The sequence below is a fragment of the Mustela erminea genome, chromosome 8 (genome assembly GCF_009829155.1).
Source record: "Mustela erminea isolate mMusErm1 chromosome 8, mMusErm1.Pri, whole genome shotgun sequence".
NCBI classification, from domain to species: domain Eukaryota; kingdom Metazoa; phylum Chordata; class Mammalia; order Carnivora; family Mustelidae; genus Mustela; species Mustela erminea.
Genome location: NC_045621.1, coordinates 102,072,359 through 102,095,995, shown reverse-complemented (window position 1 = coordinate 102,095,995; position 23,637 = coordinate 102,072,359). Strand labels below are relative to the sequence as shown.

Here is a 23,637-nt window from a genome sequence, read left to right as displayed (position 1 = left end):
GCCTGAGTTGGTGGTCAGAAAGTTGAAGACTTAAAACAAAAGGTACTCCTTCGCAAACAGACGATGGAGTCTCACAATGACAAATATCAGAGGGAAAACCTTCTGTTGTGCCCTGATCAATTATTCAGTCGCTCAGCCTGGCCTACACCGAGTGCCCCTGATGCACGGAATTGGGTACCAGCAGGGATGGATTCCACATGTTCTAGGCGCTCGTTTTGGTGTGCAATATAGCCCAGGTTTTCACATTAGTGGAATGGGTTCCTGAAGGCTATGCCTGGGTGTTTGGAATATTGTAAAGAGAACCAGAGCCCATCTCTTAACTTCAGGAATGGCAGAGACAATGCCTCTGGGACCATTTTTTGGTTGGTTAACTTGGCTGAACTTACAACCTGTGAAATAGAAAACAAAGTCACGTTTAGGGGAGCCTACCTTAGTTTATGATGTTGGTAGCTTCAGGAAAAAAAAAAAAATGCTTCCCTACTTCTCCCACATCAAATCTGCTTAGGATAGTAGAATATACCACTGATTTACAGAATTTAGAGGTTATGTTTGCTTTTCCTTCTTATCCTTGTATTTGTTCCTGGATGCTGTTGATCTCTGTGCCACCATTTTGGATGGATTTTTCTGGGAATTGTGGTTGTACGGAGCAGGATCAAAGAGCTTTATTTTAGGCTTAGGGTTTGGAATAGGGCAGTTAGGGCTGGAATGCAGGGTGACTAGCATTCTGTTTGTCGCATGAAATAGATAAAGCCAGAGGGGCATCCCCCAAGTGGCTCTGGGTCTATTTTGGGGTAATTTTCCGCAGAGTTATTACCAAGGCAAATACCTTCTCCATCGTAAGCATCACATTTCTGATTGGGCAACACTGGGGCAGAAATTTGAAACATCTTACTGGGGTCATTTTCTACTTTGCCTCCCTGAGTTCACTGTTGCAGGCCCAGCCCTTGGAATATACATTCTTGGAATTCTGGGGCTCTTTCTGGGATTCTTTTAGGGGTCGTCTATACACATAAACCAGTTTGAGTAAAAATGACACAGTGAAATAAGAGTTGGTTGAAGTGGAACCGACAGCATTGTGGTTCTTTAAACTGCTTTCCTCCCCTAGCCTAGACGGGGCTGTGGGTGAAGAGCAGGTCTGTGGTCAGTCTTCCTACCAAACATACCTTGTGGCCCTAACTTCCCGGGGTTTAATAGGGTATAGGTAGGGGACAGACTGGGGTGGGGACTGACACCCCAGAATTAGTTCCCTTTGGAAATCAAGTGAATTTACCCCAAGTGAATACTTTTCATATAATTGGAGGATGTTGAATCCCAGGGGGAGGAATTCAGAGCTGGCCTTTGAGCCAAAAGATGACTCAAGTTTCCTTGGTGTTCAGGTTTGGAACTCAAAGCCTAGGCCCTTGAACAGTGTGTGTGTGTTTCCTCCAAGAGGTTAGGGGACCTACATGGAGGCTGTATTTGAAATACTTCAACCTCAAGGAAAGTCCCTTCCCCCCCGCCCCGTATTAATTTCTGTAGTTAAGGACCTTATAAAAGAGAGGGCTGTGTGAACTGTTCCTTGAGAACTCTAGACAGTGAGCTGTTCGCCTCTCTGCGGGCCCGAGGATTTAATATGCACAGAGGTGGGACGCCAAGGATCAGGGTAAGTTCCAGAACCACCCAGGTTCAAGACGAAATCAGCCCCCTCAGATGACCTGACTCCTTATCTTCAGCGTCAGGACTAAAGAGTCATCCCAGTTCCTGCAGTGTTTCCGGACTTACCTACAGTGTCTTCCCTGACATTCTGACAGGCAGATGACAGAGTGGATATGGAAGTTTACGCCATTGTTTAACCATCTCGGCTCTTCTTTATCTATTTTCCCGGGTGGGAGGGAGTGAAGAGATTACAGGAGCAGAGGATTTCTGGGAATCTTCAATGGTAGAGAGAAAGCTGATCTTTTTTTTTAAAAAATGGAGTTTGCCGTTTAATAAATAAAACTGCACGTGTTGATCTGGGAAATATGACGTGTATTTGAGTGGATAAAAGATTCACGAGGAGTCAAATAATGGGATGTTTTGGACGAAGCTTCGTTCGGTGTCCGAAGAAGGCAGGTCTCTCCCCTCAGGTAACTCGGGGCAGGCCTCAGCCTCCTGGGCCTTCATGAGGGGGAGGAGCCCACCAGACTCCTGGGGCCACAGGTCACGTTTGTCTCCCAAGTGCCGATGTCCTTCCTCCCCTCCAAAGTAGTAGGAAAGGCTGCTGAATGGCTTTATGGGGACTTTAAGGAGTGGAGGCGGCCCTTGAGCTTTGGGCACTGAATTTGGACTATTTTCTTTCTATCACAACGTGTGTCTGAATGGTGGGAACTTTCTACGTAGAAGAGAATTATTTCTGTGCACAATTGTCCGTCCTGCGAGGAAAGTTATGGCTGCCCTATAAAAGGGGACTGCGGGTCTTCCTTTGTCCTAGGTTGGGAAGGCCTCCTGGTCAATAAATACATATTAATCATGTAAAAGGATTGACATGCAAATGAAGGGCACCACTGACAGGCCCTGGATGGCAGAGGGGAAGCCCTTCTGCAGCTGTGTTCCTGTCCGGAGGAAGCCAGGGCAGCACCAGGCTCTTTGCTGGGCGTTTCCTAGAGGGTTAAACACCCTTTTCTAAAAATTACGTGAAAGAGTTAATTGAGCTGGAGATTGCTTTAGGATCTTTTGCTTGCATCCTTCTTAGCTTTGCCAAATCTCCAGGTTTGTGGGTTTTTTGTTTTGTTTTGTGTGTGTGTGTGTATGTTTTAAGTTAAGTCTGGGGATAGGCAGTCCACCCTTTGGATCGCTGTGTCTCTGGGCCCAACTGGAAGTCTCCAAAGGTACTTTGTTCTTCTGATCAAAGAAAAGTTCAACCCAACCGAGAAGTGGTTAAAAGCTTAGCTGAGTTTTCTGAGGAGTGCTTGATATTGTAGGAATAATTATTAGTTGCCACTATGAATTACTGCTTATAAAATAGCATGTTGTACATTGTCGTAGCTTTCTTCACAGAGCACAGTGCAAAGACAGTGCAAAATAACCTTGCTATAGGCAGGACTAAGCTTTGATTCAGATTTTTCTACGTGCGTGACACCTGTGGGTATGTTTAATCTGCAGCAGTGATTTTCAGAATACATATGATCATCAAAGAATTTGATTTGGTGTCAGGATAGGGAGAGAAAATCTTTTGCTCTAAAGCTAAAACAAAAAGCAGTATTATGTACTAGCAGGTCTTTGAGTTGAATGTAATTGCTTTATCCATTATGAATTATTACAATATAAGAAAATATCTTAACTCCTCTGAAAGACTCAGTTATTCTATATACTGAAATCGAAGTGGAGAGTATTTGGACAAATGGATGGTCTAACTTTGATTTTCCTCCTTTAGGGGTGCGGGATGTTTAAGGGGTGGACAATTGGAATTTACATGATTTAGGATCAGAGTTATGCCTAAAGGCACTTGTTAGCCGAAACATAAGTGTTCAGTAACTTTGGAATTGGTCCGCAAAGCAGATTTTGATGATTTTTATGCTCACGCCAGAGGTGTCAAAATGGGTCTTAGTTTGGTAAAGACAGTGGATGGATGTCTGCGGGTTCTGGCAGGTCAGGGCCTGGGAATAGTTCCCGGGGAGCCATGTGCATGGGCCTGCTTGCTGTCTTTCTTTTGTGGTCTGTGTCTAATCTTATCCGACGCTGTGCAACTGGGTAACAGGTCTAGCCACACCAATCGGAGGAAGGAAACAAGTGGGAATATAAACGGTCTTCCTCTCCTGGTATGAAGCACTAACCCTCTCTGTCTTGTGGATTGAATGTATCTGAGGATGACTGGGGGGACCCCGCTCCCTCTGTATTTTGCGGCTCTATTAGCACTCAGACGAAGATATTGACTTGTCAAAACATTTGCCTTTTCCTCTTTAAATAAATTCATGAAAATGTTTTTCGATGGGGCTGGTCGACTCTGAAAATCCACACCCAGTTTGAAATCAAGCACCAAGTCTCCACCATTCTCACCATGGACATATTATGCGTTAGTGCACTTTGCTAATGTTTATCTAGATTCTGGAAGACTCCAACGTTACCTAGAATTCGAACCTGGCAAACATGTTGTCTATTGAATGACTGTGTGTGTGTATTTGGGTGTGTGTGTAAAAAAAGTAGCTGCTGCCAGAGATAAATTATTTAACATGATTTTCCTGCATTGTGGAGAGGCAGGCTGAGCCTCATTTTTTGGATTATGATTTGTATTATGAAATGCTTATCAAATGTTTTCCAAAGATTAGTTTAATTTTAATTAAATAAACCTTTCTCAAGAGGAGGCTCCCAACTATTTCTTGTACCCAGAGGCTAACGTACTTGTTGGTTTTAATTATTTTCTGCTGTTACCCAAACTGCTTTGGGTACTCCCGCCCAATTAAATCAAAAGCGCAGGTTCCTTATACACAATATGTTTAATATTTAATTTTAATTAAATTAATTAAATTGTTTATTTAATTTTATGTGCATTATTGTGCATAGAATGATGCAAAATTCATGATAGGAAGAGTTAGGGTGGAGAAGTGAATCAGAGAGCTTTCCAACAAGCTAATTACGGAGCTTAAAGGAAACTTCCCCTTCATTTCCAGGGAAACATCCTTACCAGAACCTGAACTTTCTCTCCCAGCGGTCCATGACCGCGGCCGCTGTGACTGTGGTCTGTTGGCCTCTTTTCATCCTCTGGAGCTCGCCTTGCAATTTGCAGCTGCAGCAGCTGCTTGGCAGAGGACGGGGTATGTGCGGGCATGAACACCCCGTTGTCACGGCTCATGCTCCAGTGACATTTCCTACTTTGCTGAACAAGGATTCACCAGCGCAGTGCTCCTGGAAGGGACCATTTTCTCCCAAAGACACAAGCAAAACTTCCAGAAATGTCTTCCCACTCAGGAAGGGCTCATTCTAATGGCTTTGAGCTGCCGGATCCAGGCCAGTGCTTACAACCGTGGAGGTTCCTCCGGGGGGGCTCTCCTTATAGTTGGGAGCAGTTCCTTTAAGGGAGGGGGCCATTGGCTTGGCTCAGTTGCCTCTTTAGGGCACAGTTTCTCAGGAATGCTTTCCTCTGCACTGTGCTAGGCTTAACTGTCTCTCGCTGGAGTGCTTCCTTCCTAGGAAATCTGATGTAACAGACATAGGAAAATAGAGACCCACAAAGCCCTCAGATCTCTCTTTTGTCTGAGTCATCTCTAAAACAAGGGGCTCTGGAGTAAAAAGTTTGAGGTGCCCGAGTTAAAGGAGCCCCCTGAATTTTGAGGCATTTTATTATCTATCTCTCTTCCTGATTTAACAGATAATGACATTATCACCACCGTGGCCTGGCCCTTGGGGCACCTGAGCCAAATTTTCCAAACTTGACCTCTTGAGGTGATGCCTCACCGGACATCTTTTCAGTTTGGGGTCTGGCACATCTGGGCCACAGTTGACTATTTTTATTTATACAATTCATAACTCTACAATGTCTCTTTTCAAATTTTGGTGGGGGGGGTAGTTTCTTTCTTGAAGCCTTTTGTTTATTGGGACCCATTAGCTGTATATAGTGAAATATAATCTTGGACACAATTCGCTCATCCACCGGGAGAAAAAAAAAAAAGGAGAGGAAAGAAGGCAAAAATTGAGAAAGGGAACAGAGGGAGACAGAGAACTAGTCCCTGTAGGTGAAGCTGTTTCGATTCTCACTAGCCACCTTACTTGAGAACAGGGTGTTAAAAATAAATTCTCCTTCTCTTCCTTGTTGTTGTTTGCTTCTCCCCGCCCCCCAGGCTGGTTTTGTTTCAGTAGATTAAATATTATCATAAAAGTAGCTGATGATGCAGGAAATTAAAAATCAGGTTGTGGAATATTTTCCGAAAGCCTTTTGAAATCTGTGGTAGCTATCCAGTTGGGGCAAACATTAGTTTTAAACCGAAAGCATTTGTCAGGATGAATTTTTGCTTCAAATTCGGGAAAAACTGCAGAACCCAGTTAGCCTGAATGGAAAATCAAAGTGGAAAAAAAAGCAAAAAAAAAAAAAAAAAAAAAAAAAGTAAAAAGTGATTTTAGAGGGAAGTTAACGTTGGCTCACTGGGCATAGAAAAAGGAATGTCCTCAGTCTCCATTTATGCTGCAACCTCTGTGAGCTTAAAAACATTTTTTTAGTATAAAAGCCAAACCTGTGTGGCTACAAGACTTGTAGATGAGGGCAGAGGCCATCGAATTTGTGGGACACTGCTGTGTCACCACGTTTAGCATCAAATTATGAATGAAGCAAGAAGAATGAATAACAAATTAGGATTCGTCTAAGCTTAGCTTTGTGCAGTGGGACAATGAAAATTTATTTGAATTCTACTCCTTGATGAGGTTACAGATTTTCTCCCCACAGAAGATACACATTCATGTTGTGGAGACAATCATCGGAAGTTCATTTTCTGCGCCTATCTTAGAAATCTTTTCATGGAAGCAGGAAAGTCCCACACAGATTTCAATTTTCGACAAGCCCTTGCCCTGGGGAACTTTTCCTTTGCCCCTCTGGATGGAGGAATCATTTGTTAGAAATATTTTGAAGGTGATAGAATTAACAGCGCCCGAGTTGTGTGTCTGTGTGGGTGTGCTGCTTTGTTTTTGTTCTTTGTCGTCGACGTGTAGGAAAACAATTGTTAAAGATGTTGGCTTTTAAGAGTCCTACACAGGCCTAAGAAATGATAGGCTTCTGACAAATGGACCGTCTGTGGAAAAAGAAAGAAAGAAAGACCGTAATTTCCAAAGCTGACTGCACTTTCAAAAGTACAGTCAACTGTTCTTCCTCACCTAACTGGAACCGGGAAATAATGTGACCCTGGCTAATGCCTTCACCACATGCTGAAATTGGGGTGAAGAAAGGAAAGGTGGCTGGAATGCTCACAAGGGAGCAGACAAGCAGACAAGTGAGATATAGTGGGAACAATTTCTTGTGTTGCTGGATGTGAGAAAAATTTTCAAGCCCTTAATGTAACCCATATGCATCATCGTTCCAAGCTTATTAAAGAGGCTAAATAGATAGACATATAAGACAGACGTAAAAATACCACCTGCTCACATGCCGAGAGTACTGGGGGAAATGAAAACAAAACATAAGCCGCTGTGACTGCTGCTTCTTGGCTGTGTGAGCATGTGTTACATCCCAGGGAAGTCACCTTATTATTATTATTGTTATTATTAAGCAATCTTTTGCCTTTGAAGGGTTTGAGATTCGCAGGAAAGGGGTGGAGACGGTTGCCCATCTGACCGTTACTGGGATAATGACGAGTCTGCCTCTTACTGAGTTCATTCTCAAGAGCCCAATGGCTTCTTGCTGAAGTCGGATCTGATGGGGTCTGTGCGGCGGTGTCAGGGCTCCTGTCTCCTTTGAAGAAGACGCACAGGGCTTCAGCACAAAATGGGTCTAGAAAATAAAATGACAGTGAAGCCCAAGCAAATAGCTCAGTGGGGACTTAAAACAATAGCCAGGTTTTCTCAAAGGAACAGCTTTGCGTGGACTGTTTTCAAGGAGGCGCCCCTGTGGTCTCACCTTGCCTCCCTTCCAGCCTTTCTGTTTCTGTAGACCGAGTCCCTGCTAGCTTGCTGTGTCCTTCTCTGTGTCACCTTTGAGATCTGACCACAACTGGGGCAGAACCTGACAACTATCCGCCCCCGCTGCCCCCGCTGCCCCCTGTACCCTCCTCCACCTTCCTTTCCAAGTCCAAGGCCTCTCTGGTGCCCCTGCCCTCCTGTTTCTTCTCTGGGGCCTCAAGCAGTAAGCAGTTAATTTATTATATAAGGTTTTGTCTCTTAATTTCAAAATTGGGGGGTTAGGGAGGTAGAGTGTGTATGTGTGTGTGTGTGTGTGTGTGTGTGTGTGTGTGTTGTGTAACCCCTCTTGGAAATCAATCACCAAAGTCCCTCCTCAGAGGTCTTAAAAATCTCCTTTGGAACCCTCCTCCCGATGACCCCCTCACCCTCTCCCTGCCTCCATCCTGACGACTTGCTAATCATATTCAGGCCAAAGGCAGGGCCTGGCTACCTGGCTGCAGCCCAGAGGATATTTTATTTTATTTACAGATGAGCTGTTAACCCCTGAAATATGGATGCTTCTGGAAGCTGCGGCACAAGGAAGGCTGGCCCGCTCGGGCAGTTCCAGCCCAGAGCTGCGGTAGGACTCTCCTTAATTAGCAGCGTCATTTAGAACAGAGCCCACAAGCCAGCAGGCTGAGGAAGGGGTGGGGAGGGGGGGCTCCCGGCCCCCTCCCAGCCTTGCCACCTGAGGGGACATGGAAACCTGTGTGTAGCCCAAGGCCTGGCCTCGGAGTGATTCCACTCCAGGCTCCGACGGGATCTCTGCTTTCAGTCACCAAGTGGGTTCCAAGGTGATGATCTTATACAGTTTTCTGGGCATCTCTAAATAACAGTGGACCACTCCGAAGAAGGACCTCAAATTGACATGCCGTTCTTCTCACCACACCTTACTGACTCCTGATCTTCGAAAAGCATCACTTTCAGAACGACCTCTATGAGTTAGTGTGCAAATCACATATTCACACACATGCCCTGTCGTAGACAAATCAAAGCAGTTTTGTGATTTTATATCCAGACCTCACTCTTGTTCCAAATGGCTTCTCCCAGCCAGATCACTCACCTTATACATCAGACTTGGCTCAAAAGGACTTTCCACTCTTTCCAAAACTCAGCTCTTCCTCAGAAGCAAGAAACTTCTCTATCACTGAGGGTTTTCAAAAGAGTGTATGACATGTTCCAGCACACTTCTGGAAGAGTTCTTAGGGGGTTGAAGCAAGGCCGTTGTAATTGGAATAGACTTTCGAGTCCCTGGGTGTCTCTTGGAAGGGGACAAAGCACACCGTGGAGTCTCTGAATGCTTTGGGTTGGCAACAGTTCCATTTTCAAAACAATGTAGCCAGCAGACCCTCACCCCACCAGTACAGCCTGGACTTTGCTCCACTGATCTCTCCACAACCAGTAAATATTTGTTTGAATTTCAAGAAGGGGAGGGCAGGTTCCTAAGGTACAAATCTGCAAACCCGAGGCCTGGTTTTAAAGACATGGTGAAATGTTTGGTGTCGGAGAACCTGGTAATGGTATGTCTTGAGCAAACTCTATTTGCATCTTTAAGACTTCTTCAGTAATATAGATGTGCAGATAACAATGATGTATAAAAATTCATTAGCCATGAAGCATGTTCTGAGAATGCACTGTTGGTGAGGGAAGGCCTAATCTTTAGCAAGTAAGTTTCTTTGTTTCCATTCATTTCATACACACACACACACACACACATATCTCTATTTTGTAAGTAATATGTATATATTATAAGCAGCCACATTTGACCCACCCTTTCTGCTAGAAACAAGGGCACAGGAAGAGGGCTAATTAGGAGGGCATCTATGCTGGTAAAGCAAGGTCTCGTAAAACAATTTGGGGGAGGTACTTTGATGTTTGACATTTCCTTATACCTAAATTCCTGGTTAGGCTGTTTTATGTCGGATTGCATTTGTGGGCACTTCAACCCAGCCAGTGGGTTCTGGAAACTATGCTCAGGGCCCATAGGAAGAAGCATCCAGGGTCAAAGAGAGCCCTAGGAGCAGAGGGGAAGGGTGGGAGCACATGCCTAGAGACGCCTGGGTGGGGCTTCAAGGACTCCCAGCGAGAGGGGTGGAGCATGGCAGCTTCTCAGACTGTCTTGACCACCACCCGCTGAGCTTTCCAGCCCAGAGCAGGGTGCTGGAGTTAGGAGGCCAGCTTCTGAAACCAGCTGTGTGATTTTTTTTTTTTCAAAAGGATTTTTTTTTAATTTTTTATTTTTTTATAAACATATAATATATTTTTATCCCCAGGGGTACAGGTCTGTGAATTGCCAGGTTTACATACTTCACAGCACTCACCATAGCACATACCCTCCCCAATGTCCATAACCCCATCCCCCTTCTCCCACAAAACAAACTGAGGGTTGCTGCAGGGGAGGAGGCTCCAGCTGTGTGATCTTAACTAGGACTCTTGTCATCTCTGGATGGGAGCATAGTATTTGCAAGATAAAATGACTGGATGAGCTCAGCATTTCCCTACTTGAGGTCTTCCAAGGGAGTCTCCTGGGGAGGAGGGACCTATAGTAAGTTCCAGTGTTTTCAGGTGGCTGCTTACATATCTCCCGCTCTCTGCTTGCTAAGGCTGCCTTGGGCACCCACACTTGACATGTTCTAGCGTTGGGCTGGAGGTAGAGCAGTTCCTTGCTCTCATGGATGCTGTTTCATGCTGACCGAGAGCTCTGGCTGCCCGTTAAATGTGTCTTTGGTTAATAAAAATGGGAAAATATATGTATTGTTATTCAATGAACATTTAAAAATCAATAACACTTATAAATAATATGGCATATTGTTGGCCCTTAATAAATGGTGGTCATCATTATTATTAATATTAACCTAGCTTATCTAGTTGGCAAGAGCCTTTAAAATGGAGACCATCACAGGGACATTTATGGGGAGACGGTTGGGAGTGCAGGGGGCTGGTTTCCAGACCTTTCCAGGAGAAAATATGGTCTCAGCTTCTGCTGGCTGCAGGCTCCAGGTGCAGGAGGGCAGGGTAGGCACGTGAGGCCTGGTGATCCCAAGGCACTGAATCCCAGGGAACAGAGTCTCCAGTCTCCTATTTCACCTACAGCCCACCCTTCTCCCGGGCTCCTCCTTAGTCCTGAGCTGGCCCCAACTGCTGGGTGGACCAGCAGTCCAGCTCTGGTGGGGTGAATCTTAAGACTGAACTTCAACAACCTATGAGTCTGGCCACCTGACCCTTTGCTAACTAGGGGTTGCATGCTCTGAGGAGAATAGGGATGGGGTTAGGGAGAGACATAAGACTTAAATGGGACAGTTTTCTTCCTTAGCGAGTAAGTTTCACATCTCCTTCTTGTCAAGGTGATGCAATTCAGAGTGCAAATGCACGACTGCTTTCACAGAATTTTATGCCACACATTATAATAAGAACCACAATTTATTGACTACTTCCTATCTGCCCAGCCATCTCAGGTATATTTGCGTATATATTATCTCACTGACTTTTTAGACGAGCCCTGCGAGGGGTATCAGTATTTCCATTTGATGATTTCAGACACTGAGACGCAAAGAGGTTAAGCGATTTGCCCAAGATTACACCGCTGGGCAGTGGCAGAGCTGGGATTTAAAGCCCATGTTCTTTTCAAATATTGAAGTTTTGTTGCATTCTGTATGAGGAAGACAAACATTTGACAAGTCCCTGAAGAGTCACAGAGTGAAAGGTAATCCAGAAATGCTTCCAGGAAGAAGAGAGTTGTTGTTGTTGTTCTTGTTGTTGTTTTTAGTGGAGAATTTTGAGTTGGCTTTTGAAGGAGAAAGGGAACAGGAAACAGGGAATGGAAGGGTAAAGTGTGGACTGAGCTGAGGACGGCATGCATGCGGGAGAGGCAGGAGAGCTGGGAGGCTGGTTCTGTGCTGCGGGCAGAAGGCTGAGCCCCTCTAAGGGTCAGATTGAGAGTGATGTCATCATGGTTGACGCTTGGGAGATAGGCGACGTGGTTAGACACCGGTCTCTTTCCCATCCCTTTGGCTCTGCCTCTCTCTTTGGCTACCAGGACCTCTCTGCCCGCTGGTGGCAAGGGCTGCTCTGGCTCTCCTTCTCTGTGGACAGCAGTCAGATTCCGGGAATCTGTGTCCCCTCCCCTCCCCCCTCCTCCCTCCCTCCCCCATCCCTCTCCTCTCTCCCTTTCTTTTCTCTCTCCTTTCTAATATTTTCCTTTTAAGACTAGCATTTAAGCAAGAATAAAACTTAATGAGAAAAACTACTCATAGTATAGTTCTACCACTCCGTCTCTCCAAACTGTGATTTTTCGCTTTTCTCCAGCACCTTCTAGCTCCTGTCTGTTTGCTCGCATCATGCCGACTTGGGTAGATACAACCTTTTCTTTCTTTTGACATTGATATCAGTACATTTTTTTTTTCTACATTGTCTTTGTGATCACACAATTGTAAATGGTTTTCTATACCCCACCGGGCCCCAGAGGTGCCCGGATGGACAGAAGCTTCTCACCATGGCTGCATTTCTAGTTGTTTCTTTTGAGGGGGGCTCCTTTTTTGCTGCTCTTGTCACTGGGGGACCCATGAGGTGGGCAGGAACTGTGGGAGCAGAATGCAGAGAGGTTGGGCTGCCTGGGGAGAGGGACAGGGAGGGCAATAAGTCAACTGACAGAGAGGCCTTGGGGGTGTATGTGGCTGGTGGGAGCCAGGAGAATGGGATGGGGCTGCCAGCAGGGTGTCTGATATTTATTTCTTGCAATTATTACGAGGACTCAATGAGATCATGTTTGCCAAGTGTCCAGCATTCAGTAAACATTAGTTCCCTTACTGCTCTTTCCTTTCCTTCTCCTTCAGATGGTCTTGAGCAACTCGGAGGTGTTGGTGATGGATACACTTATCTCTGTATAAGGAGGCCTTGGCTGTGGGCCTGGCAAAATGATGGTCAGCGCACTCATTCAGCAGATGTTTGCGGAGCACCTGCTATGTTCTAGAATGCGGGCCTGAATGAGACAGTCAAGACCTCTGCCAACATGGACCTTATAGTCTCGTCGGAGAGACAACCGAGAAACAGGTAAACACAAAGTTAAGGATTTCCCATAATGTTAGATCTATAAAAGGATGACAGATGTTTACAGTGGAGGGTCAGGGGTGGAAGCTGAATTTTATCTGGAAGGGTCTGGAGGGGTATTTGGTTGGAAAGCAGGGCTATGGGGTCTGTCTCAAAATGGTGTTTTCTTAAGTTGGGAGTTTATTTGGATGTGTCTTTGAGAGTGAGCCATTTAGGATTTTATGGGAGGAAGAAGCTAACATAGGCTTTCCCCAAAGCCCATCCTCTCGTGCCAGCTCTGTTGGGGGGATAGTTAATGTTTGAGCCAAGTTCTGCACAATGAGAAAGAACCAGCATGTGAAGTTCTGGGGGAAGAGGTGTGTGGCCGCGTCCAGCACTCAGGGAGGCGTGGGAAGAGGGGGCCATGGGTCTGTGTGTGGGGGGGCTCTGGGAGGCTGAGCAGGCAGGGCCTATGGACGAGGACACAGGTTGCTAGGGGTTGATTTCCAGAGCAGGGAGTCCCTGGAGGGCTTTCAGCAGGGCCGGGCTGTCCTGGTCAGGTTCATAACCAGACATTAGAAAATACTGTAGATGAAGTGGTAAGTATGATGGGCAGACCCAGGCATGATCAGGCCTCCCCGGAAATGTTACATGTGCTAGGTGCTGGCGGGTGAAATAGGACGTGAATTGGTATGAGTGGACTATGTGCTATGGCCAACAAGCCACTCAGAAGAGACACCGCCGTTGCAACGTTTCTGTGACCGTGAGGCCACGGGGAGACCTGGGGAGGAATCTGGGAGGAGCCTGACTGGAGGACAGTGCCCAAGGCATTGGGGAAAAGAAGTCTGGGGCTGCCGTGTGTGTGTGGGGGGGGGGGGGGGGGAGGTGCTGGGCGTTGGATGCCTTCCTTTTTCCTCCTGGCTTGGCTCCCCCAATCAGTGACTATATCCATAGAGCTGCCAGGCCTCAGGTGGGTGCAGCTTCCCCCGAGGGGGTTCGTGGGCTTCCTTGGGTTCCTGGGGCCTGGCCATGGTTGCTTCTCTCAGGAGTCCTTTCCACCCTTGCTTCTGTCAAGAGCTCATGTCTATAGGGGTACCGAGAAATACAGCTGGATTGTTGGGATTCTCTTATGATTCTTTCAGAACGAGTGCGTGTCTATCAACTCACTTGGGTACACATATTCAGACATTTCTGGTCACGCCAGCTGGAGCGGCTTCTGGCCACCATACAGACCTGTTGTATGGCAGCCGTCAGACCCCTTCCACATAGACCCCCACATGTGGGTCTGATCCGCCACTCCCTGGCAACCCACAGACATTTGTATACATTCGTGGATCTGCTATAGTGTAACTCACCCCTTCTGTGGGATTCACATCCAAGCTCCCAACACAAAAGGCTGCACCAGCAGAAGACCCTTGGTCTCCTGGACCCTCCCTCTGAGGAGTAGGTCTGGGTACCATGTGCCGTCCATGGGGCTCAAAATGCAAATTCCAATAGGTGGGTGACCCTGAAACTGTGTTTCATAACCCCTTAGTGAGTCATGAAGTCAATTCACAGGGTGGCATCTAACTCCCAAAGAAAGTGTAGTAGGTAAATTTGCATGGAATAGGGTGGGAAATATGAGTCAGTCTGTCCTGTATGTAGTAAGGACAAGTGTAATGTGAGCTTTTTCTTCAAATGCATAGTATGTGTACCAGATTGCAGTGTAATTGTTTGTTTCTACTGTGACTTGTGGCAGAAAATGTTTGAAAGGCACCACAAAACCTTTCTTAGTTTACCACTGTGATGGGCAGTAAAAAGAAGTCCTTTCCCCTCCCCTGCCCTCTGGAGATGTTGGCTTGTGGGGAGCCCGAGCCCCCGCAGAGCTCGGTGATGTGGCCTAGTTGTGTCCTGACCTGGTGTGTTGGAGGGGTGATGCTGGCAGCTGAGATGTTGTCTGGTGGGCGGGCTGAGAAGATGCTTATAAACCAGAATGGACAAGACTGGTGGAGGGTTTGGTGGCAGCTGAGGCTAAGGCTCGAGCCAGGTTTGGGTGCGGGGGTGGGGGGTGACTGGGCTTCAAATGTAGGTAGGGGGCTTGTCTTTTGTGAAGGTGGATAGTGAGATTTGTCACCTGTGTATTGAGTCTGGGTGGCAAGGGAGACTTTTAGTTGGCCACAGCCGTGGTGGTCCTGTGTAGGGTCTGGGGAAGAGTATGGGTTGGAGGTACAGGTGTGGGTTCTGTTGCATGGGTGGGAGGAAACGAGGGTTCGGGGGTGTGGGGGGTCAAGAAAAGACCCAGGAGAGAGCCCTGAGAAGCACTGCTATTCAAGGAAGGACCAGAGGCAGGGACACTGTGATGAGGGCAAGGGAGAGGTTGTTCTAGAAGCCAGAGGGCAAGTTCCAGGGAAAAGGCATGGACTGCTGTGTCCCAGGAGTCACCGAGCAGAGGATCTAACCAGAGAGGGTACTTGAAGCAACTAGAGAACTGCTGGGGGCTGAACTTCATGCTGCTGGCTCCGTGGGCCAGTGTGCCCCTGAGACCTGCCAGGACTTCCCTCAACATGTCATCAAGAGCCAGAGAGGAAGAGAGTGATGTTGGGACAAGGTGGAGGTAGAGCTATACTGTCAAGCTGGCAGGGCCACTGATCTCCCTTCTCCTCGGCCACTGAGTGACACAGCCCCTTACCACAGCAAGGGACTTCGGGAGATATGAGTTATAACTCCAGCCATCAGGAGCTCCCCTCACTCTCCATAGGCTTCATTTCCTGACCTAAAAACGAATGGGATATTACCAGAATCATCTCTTAGATCTCTGCCTTCTCTAAAATTATTTGAGGCCTTCTGTGAAATGGGCTTTATCATCCTTGCTCTGCCTCCTTCATGCGAGGAACACTTGGGAGAATTGCCCAGAACCATCAAAGCAAGAGTATTAAGATTATAGTCGTCATTCTGGATATTTACACAAAGGAAACGAATACACAAATTTGAAAAGATAAACATACCTCTATGTGTATGGCAGTATTATGTAAAATAGCCAAGATATGGAAGCAACCCCAGTGTCCATCACTAGTTGAATGGATTAAAAAAGGTTTATGTACACAATGCACATAATGGAATATTACTCAGCCATAAAAAAGAATGAAATCTTGCCATTTTCAAAAACATGGATGGATCTGGACAGTATTATGCTAAGAGAAATAAGTCTGACGGGGGCGCCTGGGTGGTGTAGTTGGTTAAGCATCTGAATCTTGGTTTCGGCTCGGGTTGTGATCTTGGGGTTGTAGGATCAAGCCCTCTATTGGGCTTCATGCTCAGCATGGAGTCTGCTTGAGACTCTCTTTCCCTCCGCCCCTGCATGTGTGCTCATTCTCTCTTTCTCTCAAATAAATAAATATTTGAAAAAAAAAAAAAAGAGAAGTCAGAGAAAGACAAACATCATATGATTTCACTTATAGTGGAGTCTAAAAAACAAAACAGATGATTAAGTAAACAAACCAACAACCAACAACAAAAATGGAAACAGACTCATAGAGAACACACCGATGGTTGGTCAAAATGGGGGGATAGGAGGAACTGAGGCAGAAACTTACTAACCTAGCAAGTAATTGTTGGGCACAGCCTGGGTGCAGGTCTCTGTTAGATGCTGGGGTTTCCATGGAGACCAGGATACAGGACTGGCCATGAGGGTTCCCCACTGTGGGTACACAGCAAAACCACCCCCACGGCTTTTCAAACCCAAATTCCATGGGCCGTGTGCTACCTCTCTGAAAGCTTCAAGGAGGTCACCTTGGCATGTGTCTACTGAAAAAACCCCATGGGGGATTTAGATGCACTTGGAAGGGTGAGGACCACCCGCTGAGTGGGAAGAGGCAAAGCAGCTCCCTGAGATGGAGTGGGAAGGGCTGGAAGAAAGCAGGGTCGTGAGTGCTGGGACAGAGTGCTAAGAAACTCCAGAGAGGGGTGAGTGAACATCGATGCAATCAGGGAAGACTTCCTGAAGGAGATGCTGCCTATACTGAATTTTGAAGGATGCAGGAAGAAGGAATAGCAGGTGCGAAGGCACAGAAGCTTTAAATGGATGGCCCCATGGTGCCTTTTAAAAGTATCTGCATATAAAGTACGCAGTCCAGGTGAGGGGTATACCTCATAGGCAAGCCCACTTGTGACCCTGAGAAAGTCCATTGCAGACCCCTCCCTCTTCCCAACTCGGGCCAGCTTCCATCATAAGGCTGGATGCGTTCACTGGGGAACCCATTCCCATTAATAATGGATTTATGCAAACAAAGGTAGCAACCATATCAAACCAGACCAGGACAAGAGGCAGGCTTTTCTTGGGTTTTCCCAAGATCAGGCAGGAACAAATGGGTGAATTTACCGAGGCCTCATTATGCGCAGGTCTGTTCTGCATTGTTGCTAGCTATAGTAAAGTAAGTATTATTGCTGCCGCCTTAGCGGTTCAGAGAGATGGAGGGACTTGCCCAAGGTCACACAGCAAGTGAGTAGAGAACTCGGACTTGGGTCTAGTCCTACTTGGGCACACAATGAGATGGCGGAGAGTGTGGAAGCCAGATTTGCTGGGCTTGAATCCCTCCTTCATGTGTCTGAGGGATCGCGGGGCAATTTCCTTCAGCTCTGGGCTCTGTTTCCTCGTCCTCATGAAGGGAGGCTGACAGAGCCTTCCTGGTAGTGCCGTGGTGAGTGCATAGCGCCTGCGCGTAGTGGGTGCCTGGTCAGTGGTCCTGAGAAAGCCCCAATGCTGGCGACAGTCACACTCCCTCCCAAGCCTGGCCTCCTGCCCTGTCGCACCCAGGGAACAGGTCTGAGGGACTCAGATTTGGCAGGGCCCAGACAACCTCTGCAGCTCTGACATTCTGGAATAGGTGGTGAGTCTCAGTTTCTGGAAACACAGCTGACGTCCAGGGATCACTTGTCTGGAGGCAGGTGGATTATCCCCTCGACCGTTCTGAGCACCCAGTTTGCTCAGCTCGGCGGAGGCGGGTACAGGGACAGAAAGCTCCATGGTTCATCTGGGATGATGTCATCAGCTCCTGTCAGGAGGCTGGGCTGCCTTGTAGGGCTCTGGGGAAAACTATGGGTGTGGAAGTAAAATGGGTTGTTTGGAGAGGGCGCTGGCCTACTTGCGCCAGCGGCAGACAGGAGAGCAAGAAAAAACTCCAGAAGTACTCAGCTTTAAAACCCTTTGGATGCAATCTCTAAAGGGCCTGGGTGCACGGGAAGGCACCATGGCACAACACAGAGCCATCAGAGCCCGCCAGGGCATGGCTGGGGGGCAGGTGGAGGCCTGCCAAGCAGACTGCAGCCCAGGTGGGGGGGAAAGGGGGAGAATTTCTATGCAAATGAGCCTGACAGAGGCAGGTGGTGTGTGTGTGTGTGTGTGTGTGTGTGTGTGTGTGTGTGTACGTGTACCATGATGGCACGGAAGGGCGCAACCTGGAAGCTTCACGAAGCTGCAGGAGAGGAAAGCCAGAGACAAAGGGCTGGGAAGAATAATGCCAGGGCGGACGGGCAAGAGTCTGAGCCCAGGACTGGGGCCTGCTGCTTTCAAGAACCCCAGCTCTGGGCTTGCTGGAGTGGGGAAGGGGCTGTGGGCTCAGGGCAGGTCAGGGTTGGGACGCTTAGGGTTGGGATGCTCCTGACAGAGCTTCTCCTATGCCGTGGTGGAAACAAAAGATGCTGCCTGCTTCTCTCCTGTGGGTCAACTGAGGTGGAGAGTTGGGGGGCACAGCTATCTAGAATATGGCATCAGAATCCATCGTGAAAGTCAAAGGACTTTTCAGTTTGGCTCAAATCATCCTGGCTGTGTGGCCCCAATGATTATTTTCCTCAGCCAATTCAAAACAGTAATGGTTTGCCACCAGGCCCTTTGGGAACCTGCGTAACTTCAGGGCCTGCTGACACAGGGGAAGTGCTCAGGGAGAGAATACTGAAGAGACAGAAAAGGAACTCAAGTGCCAGGCTGGCTGAAGAGCATTCCAGGGGCCATGAGGAACACCTAGCGGATGAGGGCCTCACCGGCCAGGGAGCCAGAGCTCACCCAAGCACCCCCACATGGCCATGATGATTTCTCGTGATCAGTAAGGACAATGGCCACAGCCAATGGTTGTGAACATTTGCTCTGTGTAAGACTGTTCTCAGTGCTTTGCATATATTAAGTCATTTATCTCCTGTGAAAGTATGAAGTAGGAGGGATTCTGAAGCGCCTTTGACTAACATGGAAACTGAGGCACAAGAGTTCAAATTCCATGTACGAGGCCCCAGAGTGAGGGCCAATCTCGTGGGGAAGATAGGATGGGCGCCATTTTGCAGCTGAGGAAAATGAAGCCCAGAGAGACCAAGGTATCCAGGATCACAGGATCACTGAGATGGGTGCAGAACCCCACACTTGGCTGGCTGGCCGCTGGGGAAGCAGAGGCCTGTGTGAGGCATGTGTAGACCTTTGACTGCCTTCATGCTATGTGCAAACTGCTGCCCCAACCCAGGCCTTTTGACCTGAAACAGAGGCACTTTCTGCTGGTCCTTCATGCCTGGGGACCCTCAGATACCCTGAATCCCCCCCAGGTGCTCCAGAACCCCTGGGCTGCTGGCATCCTGGGGCCTGCCCTGCCTGCCAGAAGCAGGTTTGCGCAGCCGTTCGGCTTTCTCCACAAGTGCTCCCAGGCTGAAGATGCAGCCGGGCCTTGGGCTTCCTCAGAGCGACCTGGGTCGGTACTCAGCACAGCACAAGCCTCCACTGTTAAAGCAGCTTGGCTGTCTGACATCTTCCTGCTGGGCCCTGTGAGGGGTCAGACTTCATCAGTGGCTTGTAAACATTTGGGGCCAAGTCCCTTTGTTTAAATAACATCTTGTTCACAAGTTTCGTAAGACAACAGTGGCGCTGGGCTGGCTGAGGATGGTGAGCCCCCTTACAGCCTGGCGGCCAGCCTTGTCTGGATGCTGTATAGGCCACTCCTCAGGGCCCCCTGGGTTCCTTGGAGTACATGTGAACCCCCGTGAGACAGGTGCTTTCTGACATCCTGTAGTCTCATGGAGACACACTGAGTCTCGTGGAGAAACAGGCCCGTGTCTTTGGGTCCAGGCCTGCTTCTGGTTCTGTTTTGGGGAGCAGACAAGGCAGGAAGTAGAGAGAAAGGACAAAACCTTCTGCGTCCCTTTGGCCTTCATCCCACTCAGCGAATGCATTGGTGGGTTTGGGGTGAACAGACTCGTGTTTTAATATTATGGCTTCCAGTTCCTAATTGGGTGACCTCGGATAAATCATTCCATGTATGCAAGCCTGTTTCCTCTCCTTCGGAGGGGTGCTGGGTTTGAGTAACGTAACACCTGTGAGCCTTTGGCCTGGCTTCTGGTGCAGTGTACTTCTTTGGCTACAGCACGGGTCTCCAGGGGTGTTTGGGTTCAGCTCTGGGAAGAACATTCTGTCAAGGCTGGACCCAGGCTTTACTTTTGGCCAAACTGGGAGGTTCTCTGGGCTCCTCCTTTCTTTCAGCTGTCCCTCTTCTTCCTGCTCCCCTTTGATGCCGCCAACAAAGCTTCCTTGGTCATGACATTCCCTGGCCTGACAGCTTGTCTCGTCAAGGTAACACACTCTTCGAATCTCCCAAGGTGAGCATCGGCAAGCCTGCTACACTGGGCTCCTCTCCCAGGCAGGGCCGTGAATTTTGTCCACTAGAACTTGGCCGAGCTCTTCTGGCTGTGTGCCCCTGGGGCACCTAGCCTGCTTACCTCTCTACCCTCAGCCCCCAGCCCTAGCCCAGGGCACTTCGAACAGTCCATTTCAGTGGTGTATTGGGATAGAATGGTCTTCCCTCTTTCTGATCTGAAAGAGTGATCCTGAAGATAGAAATGCCTGGCCAGCTCCAGGGGTGTAAAAGGAGATTCCCTTTTGTGAAGACCCAACGTCCTTTAAATTATTGAAGGGTCTTGCAACAGGCCTTTGCTGTGAGGCATGAGGGGGAGGGTTTGTTGTTTTGTTGGGGAGGTACGTTTTTTGACCTCAGAAAATGTCAGTCGAGACTATGGATTAGGGCAGGAGGGAGAAAGGAACTTGTTAGATCCAGACCAAGACCTTCTTCAAGAGGCCAGAGAGGAATTCTTTGATGAAAACAAGCCATTCCCAATGCCAGGGAAGGAGTTCTTTGTCTCCGTGGTAGCCGGAGAAGTTATAGGATGGATGCCAGGAAGAAATATATATTTCCCAGGGGAGGCGCAGACCAGCTGAAGGAAATCAGCATTCTTCCAGAAAACCATGATGGCAGTACCGAGGCCAGCCCAGCTGCCACTGTCCAGATCCTTTGGAGCCTATTGCCTGGTCCAGCGCCCCCACGTCTGGGGTGCTGGTATTCTCCAGTAATGGAACACGATCGTGTGTGTTTTCCTGCATGACTATAGCTCTCGCAGTGTGAGCCTACAGAGTGACTCCAAAGGCCAGCCCGGGGGCTTCGGGGACTATCCACATGGAAGGTGTTGTTTCGGAGGCTTTGGCAGGAAGGCTGAAGTTCAGGGCTGCTTGTGGTAACCCAGACTCCTGTCTGCTTTGAAGGCCACTGAATATTGTGTCTGAATTCGTACACCTGTGTGGTTGCCTTGTGGAGGTGGCAGTAGAGGCTCTCCCAAAAGGTAGGGGACAAGGATCTGTAGTTCGGGGCAGTCAAGACCCTTGCACTAAGAGGAAGCTTCTCTTGTCTGCATCCAGAAATAGTGCCCGCTAGGAGAGTGGACAGCAAGACCCTTGGCCTAGGGGCATCTGCTTCTCTGATTCAGACGCTCAAGCCGAGCAGGACCTTATAAAGCATCTAGTCTAACCCCTTCAGCCCACAGGCCAGGGAAACGATCTGGACCTGTTGAATGACGGGCCATTGGCATTCCAGAGGGCATTTTAAACACCTCCCATCCTTTAGAATTGCACCAGCATCCCCAAACAACACTGGGCTTATTAAGTAACCCACAGTTAGGGACAAGGTTGAAACTAGAATCCAGACTATAAAAAAAAGGCCATCAGGAAAAAAAAAAAAGAACAAAACTAATGCCATAAACAAAATGAAATGAAAAACTGGGGAGAATGTTTGCAACTCCTCATACTTGGAAAGAGTGAATTTCTTTAGTATACAAAGAACCATTATAAATTAAAAAGGAAAGAACCAACGACTCAACAGAAAATGTATCCGGGAATGGACATCATTTACAGTGGAGGAGGTTCAAACGGCTCTTAAAACATTTACAGGTTGCTCAACTTAACGCAAAAGGGCAGAAATACACATTTAAAATATGAGACACTGGTTTTTACCCATGCAGTTGGCAAAGGTTAAAAAGGTCTACATCGCCTAGTGCCGGCCTAGGCTGTGGGGAAACAGACACTTTTATACGATATTGTTGGAAGCATAAATTGATAAAATCTTTATGAAGAGTAATTTGATAATAACTATCAAAATGAAAAAGTCATGTTCCTTTTCACCTCCAGGAATCTCTCTTATAAATACATTAGTGCACTTGCAAAGTGAGCACATACAGGCCTATCAGTAAAACACTGGCAGCAACAAGAGAGTTAGGGTCAAATAATTACGAGCCTACTTCCATAGAGGATTTCTTAGATAAATTATGGTATATCCAGATAATAAAATATTACACAGCCATTAAAAAGAATGAACCAGCTCTCTGGATGGATACGGAATAATTCCTAATGCATATTGTTATGTGACCAAAGTAATTGCAGAATACACACAGCCATTTGCATGAATAGTAATATGTGTGTGTATCTGTATATATGTATATGTGTATATGTGTATATATATAATAGTAATATACATGTATACACAATATTTGAAATTGCTTGTATGCGCACAGGTTCTCTTTGGAAGGATACACACAAAATCACAGTGGGGCCTCCGGGAAGGGAAAGTGGGTGGCTCTCAGCAGAAATCTTGGCTGAGCACATGTCTGGGCTGGGGTGGAGGGAAATTTTCACTGTATGCTTTCTTGTTTCTTTTGAATTTTGTTTCATATGTGTCTATTCCTGGTTTTAAAAAAATGACAGACAGTTAATTCAGCTCCGGAAGATTCAGAGAGGAGGGTCTTGGGGCCAAACTCACCTATCTGACAATTCCACCTGGCTGCCTGTGACCTTGGTGGGATGCAGACCAGAGAATGAGGCTGTATCTGGGACAGACTCAGATGTGGGCCAGAGAAGGCGTGGGGTGGGGAGGAGCTAGGCTGGCTCAGAAGGTCTGGGGGACCCCTCCCCCAGTACACTGGAATCAGAAGGGAGCATTTGAAATGCCAGTGATCTTGAAAACAAATGGCTACTTGGGTCAGATGGCAGGCCCATTTCCAAGTGCCTGTCTTGACTTTTACTCCTCGCAGTCCGGCAGGGTGAAGTCTGTGAGGATAGGGATGGTTGGGTAGCTTTTTGCAGGCCCTGGGGTGACCTGCAGTGGCCCGCCTGAGTAGTGCTGAGCTCCAGGGTGCACCGGTGATGAAGTCAGCTGGCTTTTGAGCTCAGGGGCTATTCTGCAATGCGGCTGTATTCTCTGAGGTGAGATCTGCACTGGGAACAGGTGGGAAAGCAGAAAGTCTTTGGGTGTGAACTCTACAAAGAGGGGGATTATAGTGTTAAATCAATTAAACAAGGGGACTCTAATGTCATTGTGGCCTACACAAGGAAACCCAAATAAGCCTATAAATGCCTCAAGGTTATGAAACCAAAACGCCAAGGACAGCCCATCAGAGACAGCCAGTGAGGGGTTCAGCGATAGCCGATCAGTTTCCTCCCGTTGCTCTGGCATTTTCTCTTTATAAATCCTTCCCTAAGCTCCTGGAGGCGGAGCCCTCCTCACTATTTTTGGTTTGATGCTGCCCCATGTGAATCCATGTTCTCTCAATTCATCTGTTCAACATTTTCATATGTATCAGTTTTATCTCTTAGCAATGGATAGGAGCAGGATCCTTAAGCTTTCAGGCTCCGGTTCCCATCGGCAAAGTGGGGGTGATCTTATCCACTCCCCAGGGCTGTCATTCAGT

At 47.7% G+C, this 23,637-nt stretch overlaps 1 long non-coding RNA gene across 1 annotated transcript in view; it reads left to right on the top strand.

The window, feature by feature from the left end:
* LOC116596754 overlaps positions 1-23,637 on the top strand; it is a 50,042-nt gene that overhangs the window by 3,268 nt on the left and 23,137 nt on the right. Inside the window, exon 2 of the long non-coding RNA XR_004288302.1 lies at positions 12,429-12,645. This is a non-coding gene — a long non-coding RNA (uncharacterized LOC116596754). The remainder of the gene's footprint in view (positions 1-12,428; positions 12,646-23,637) is intronic.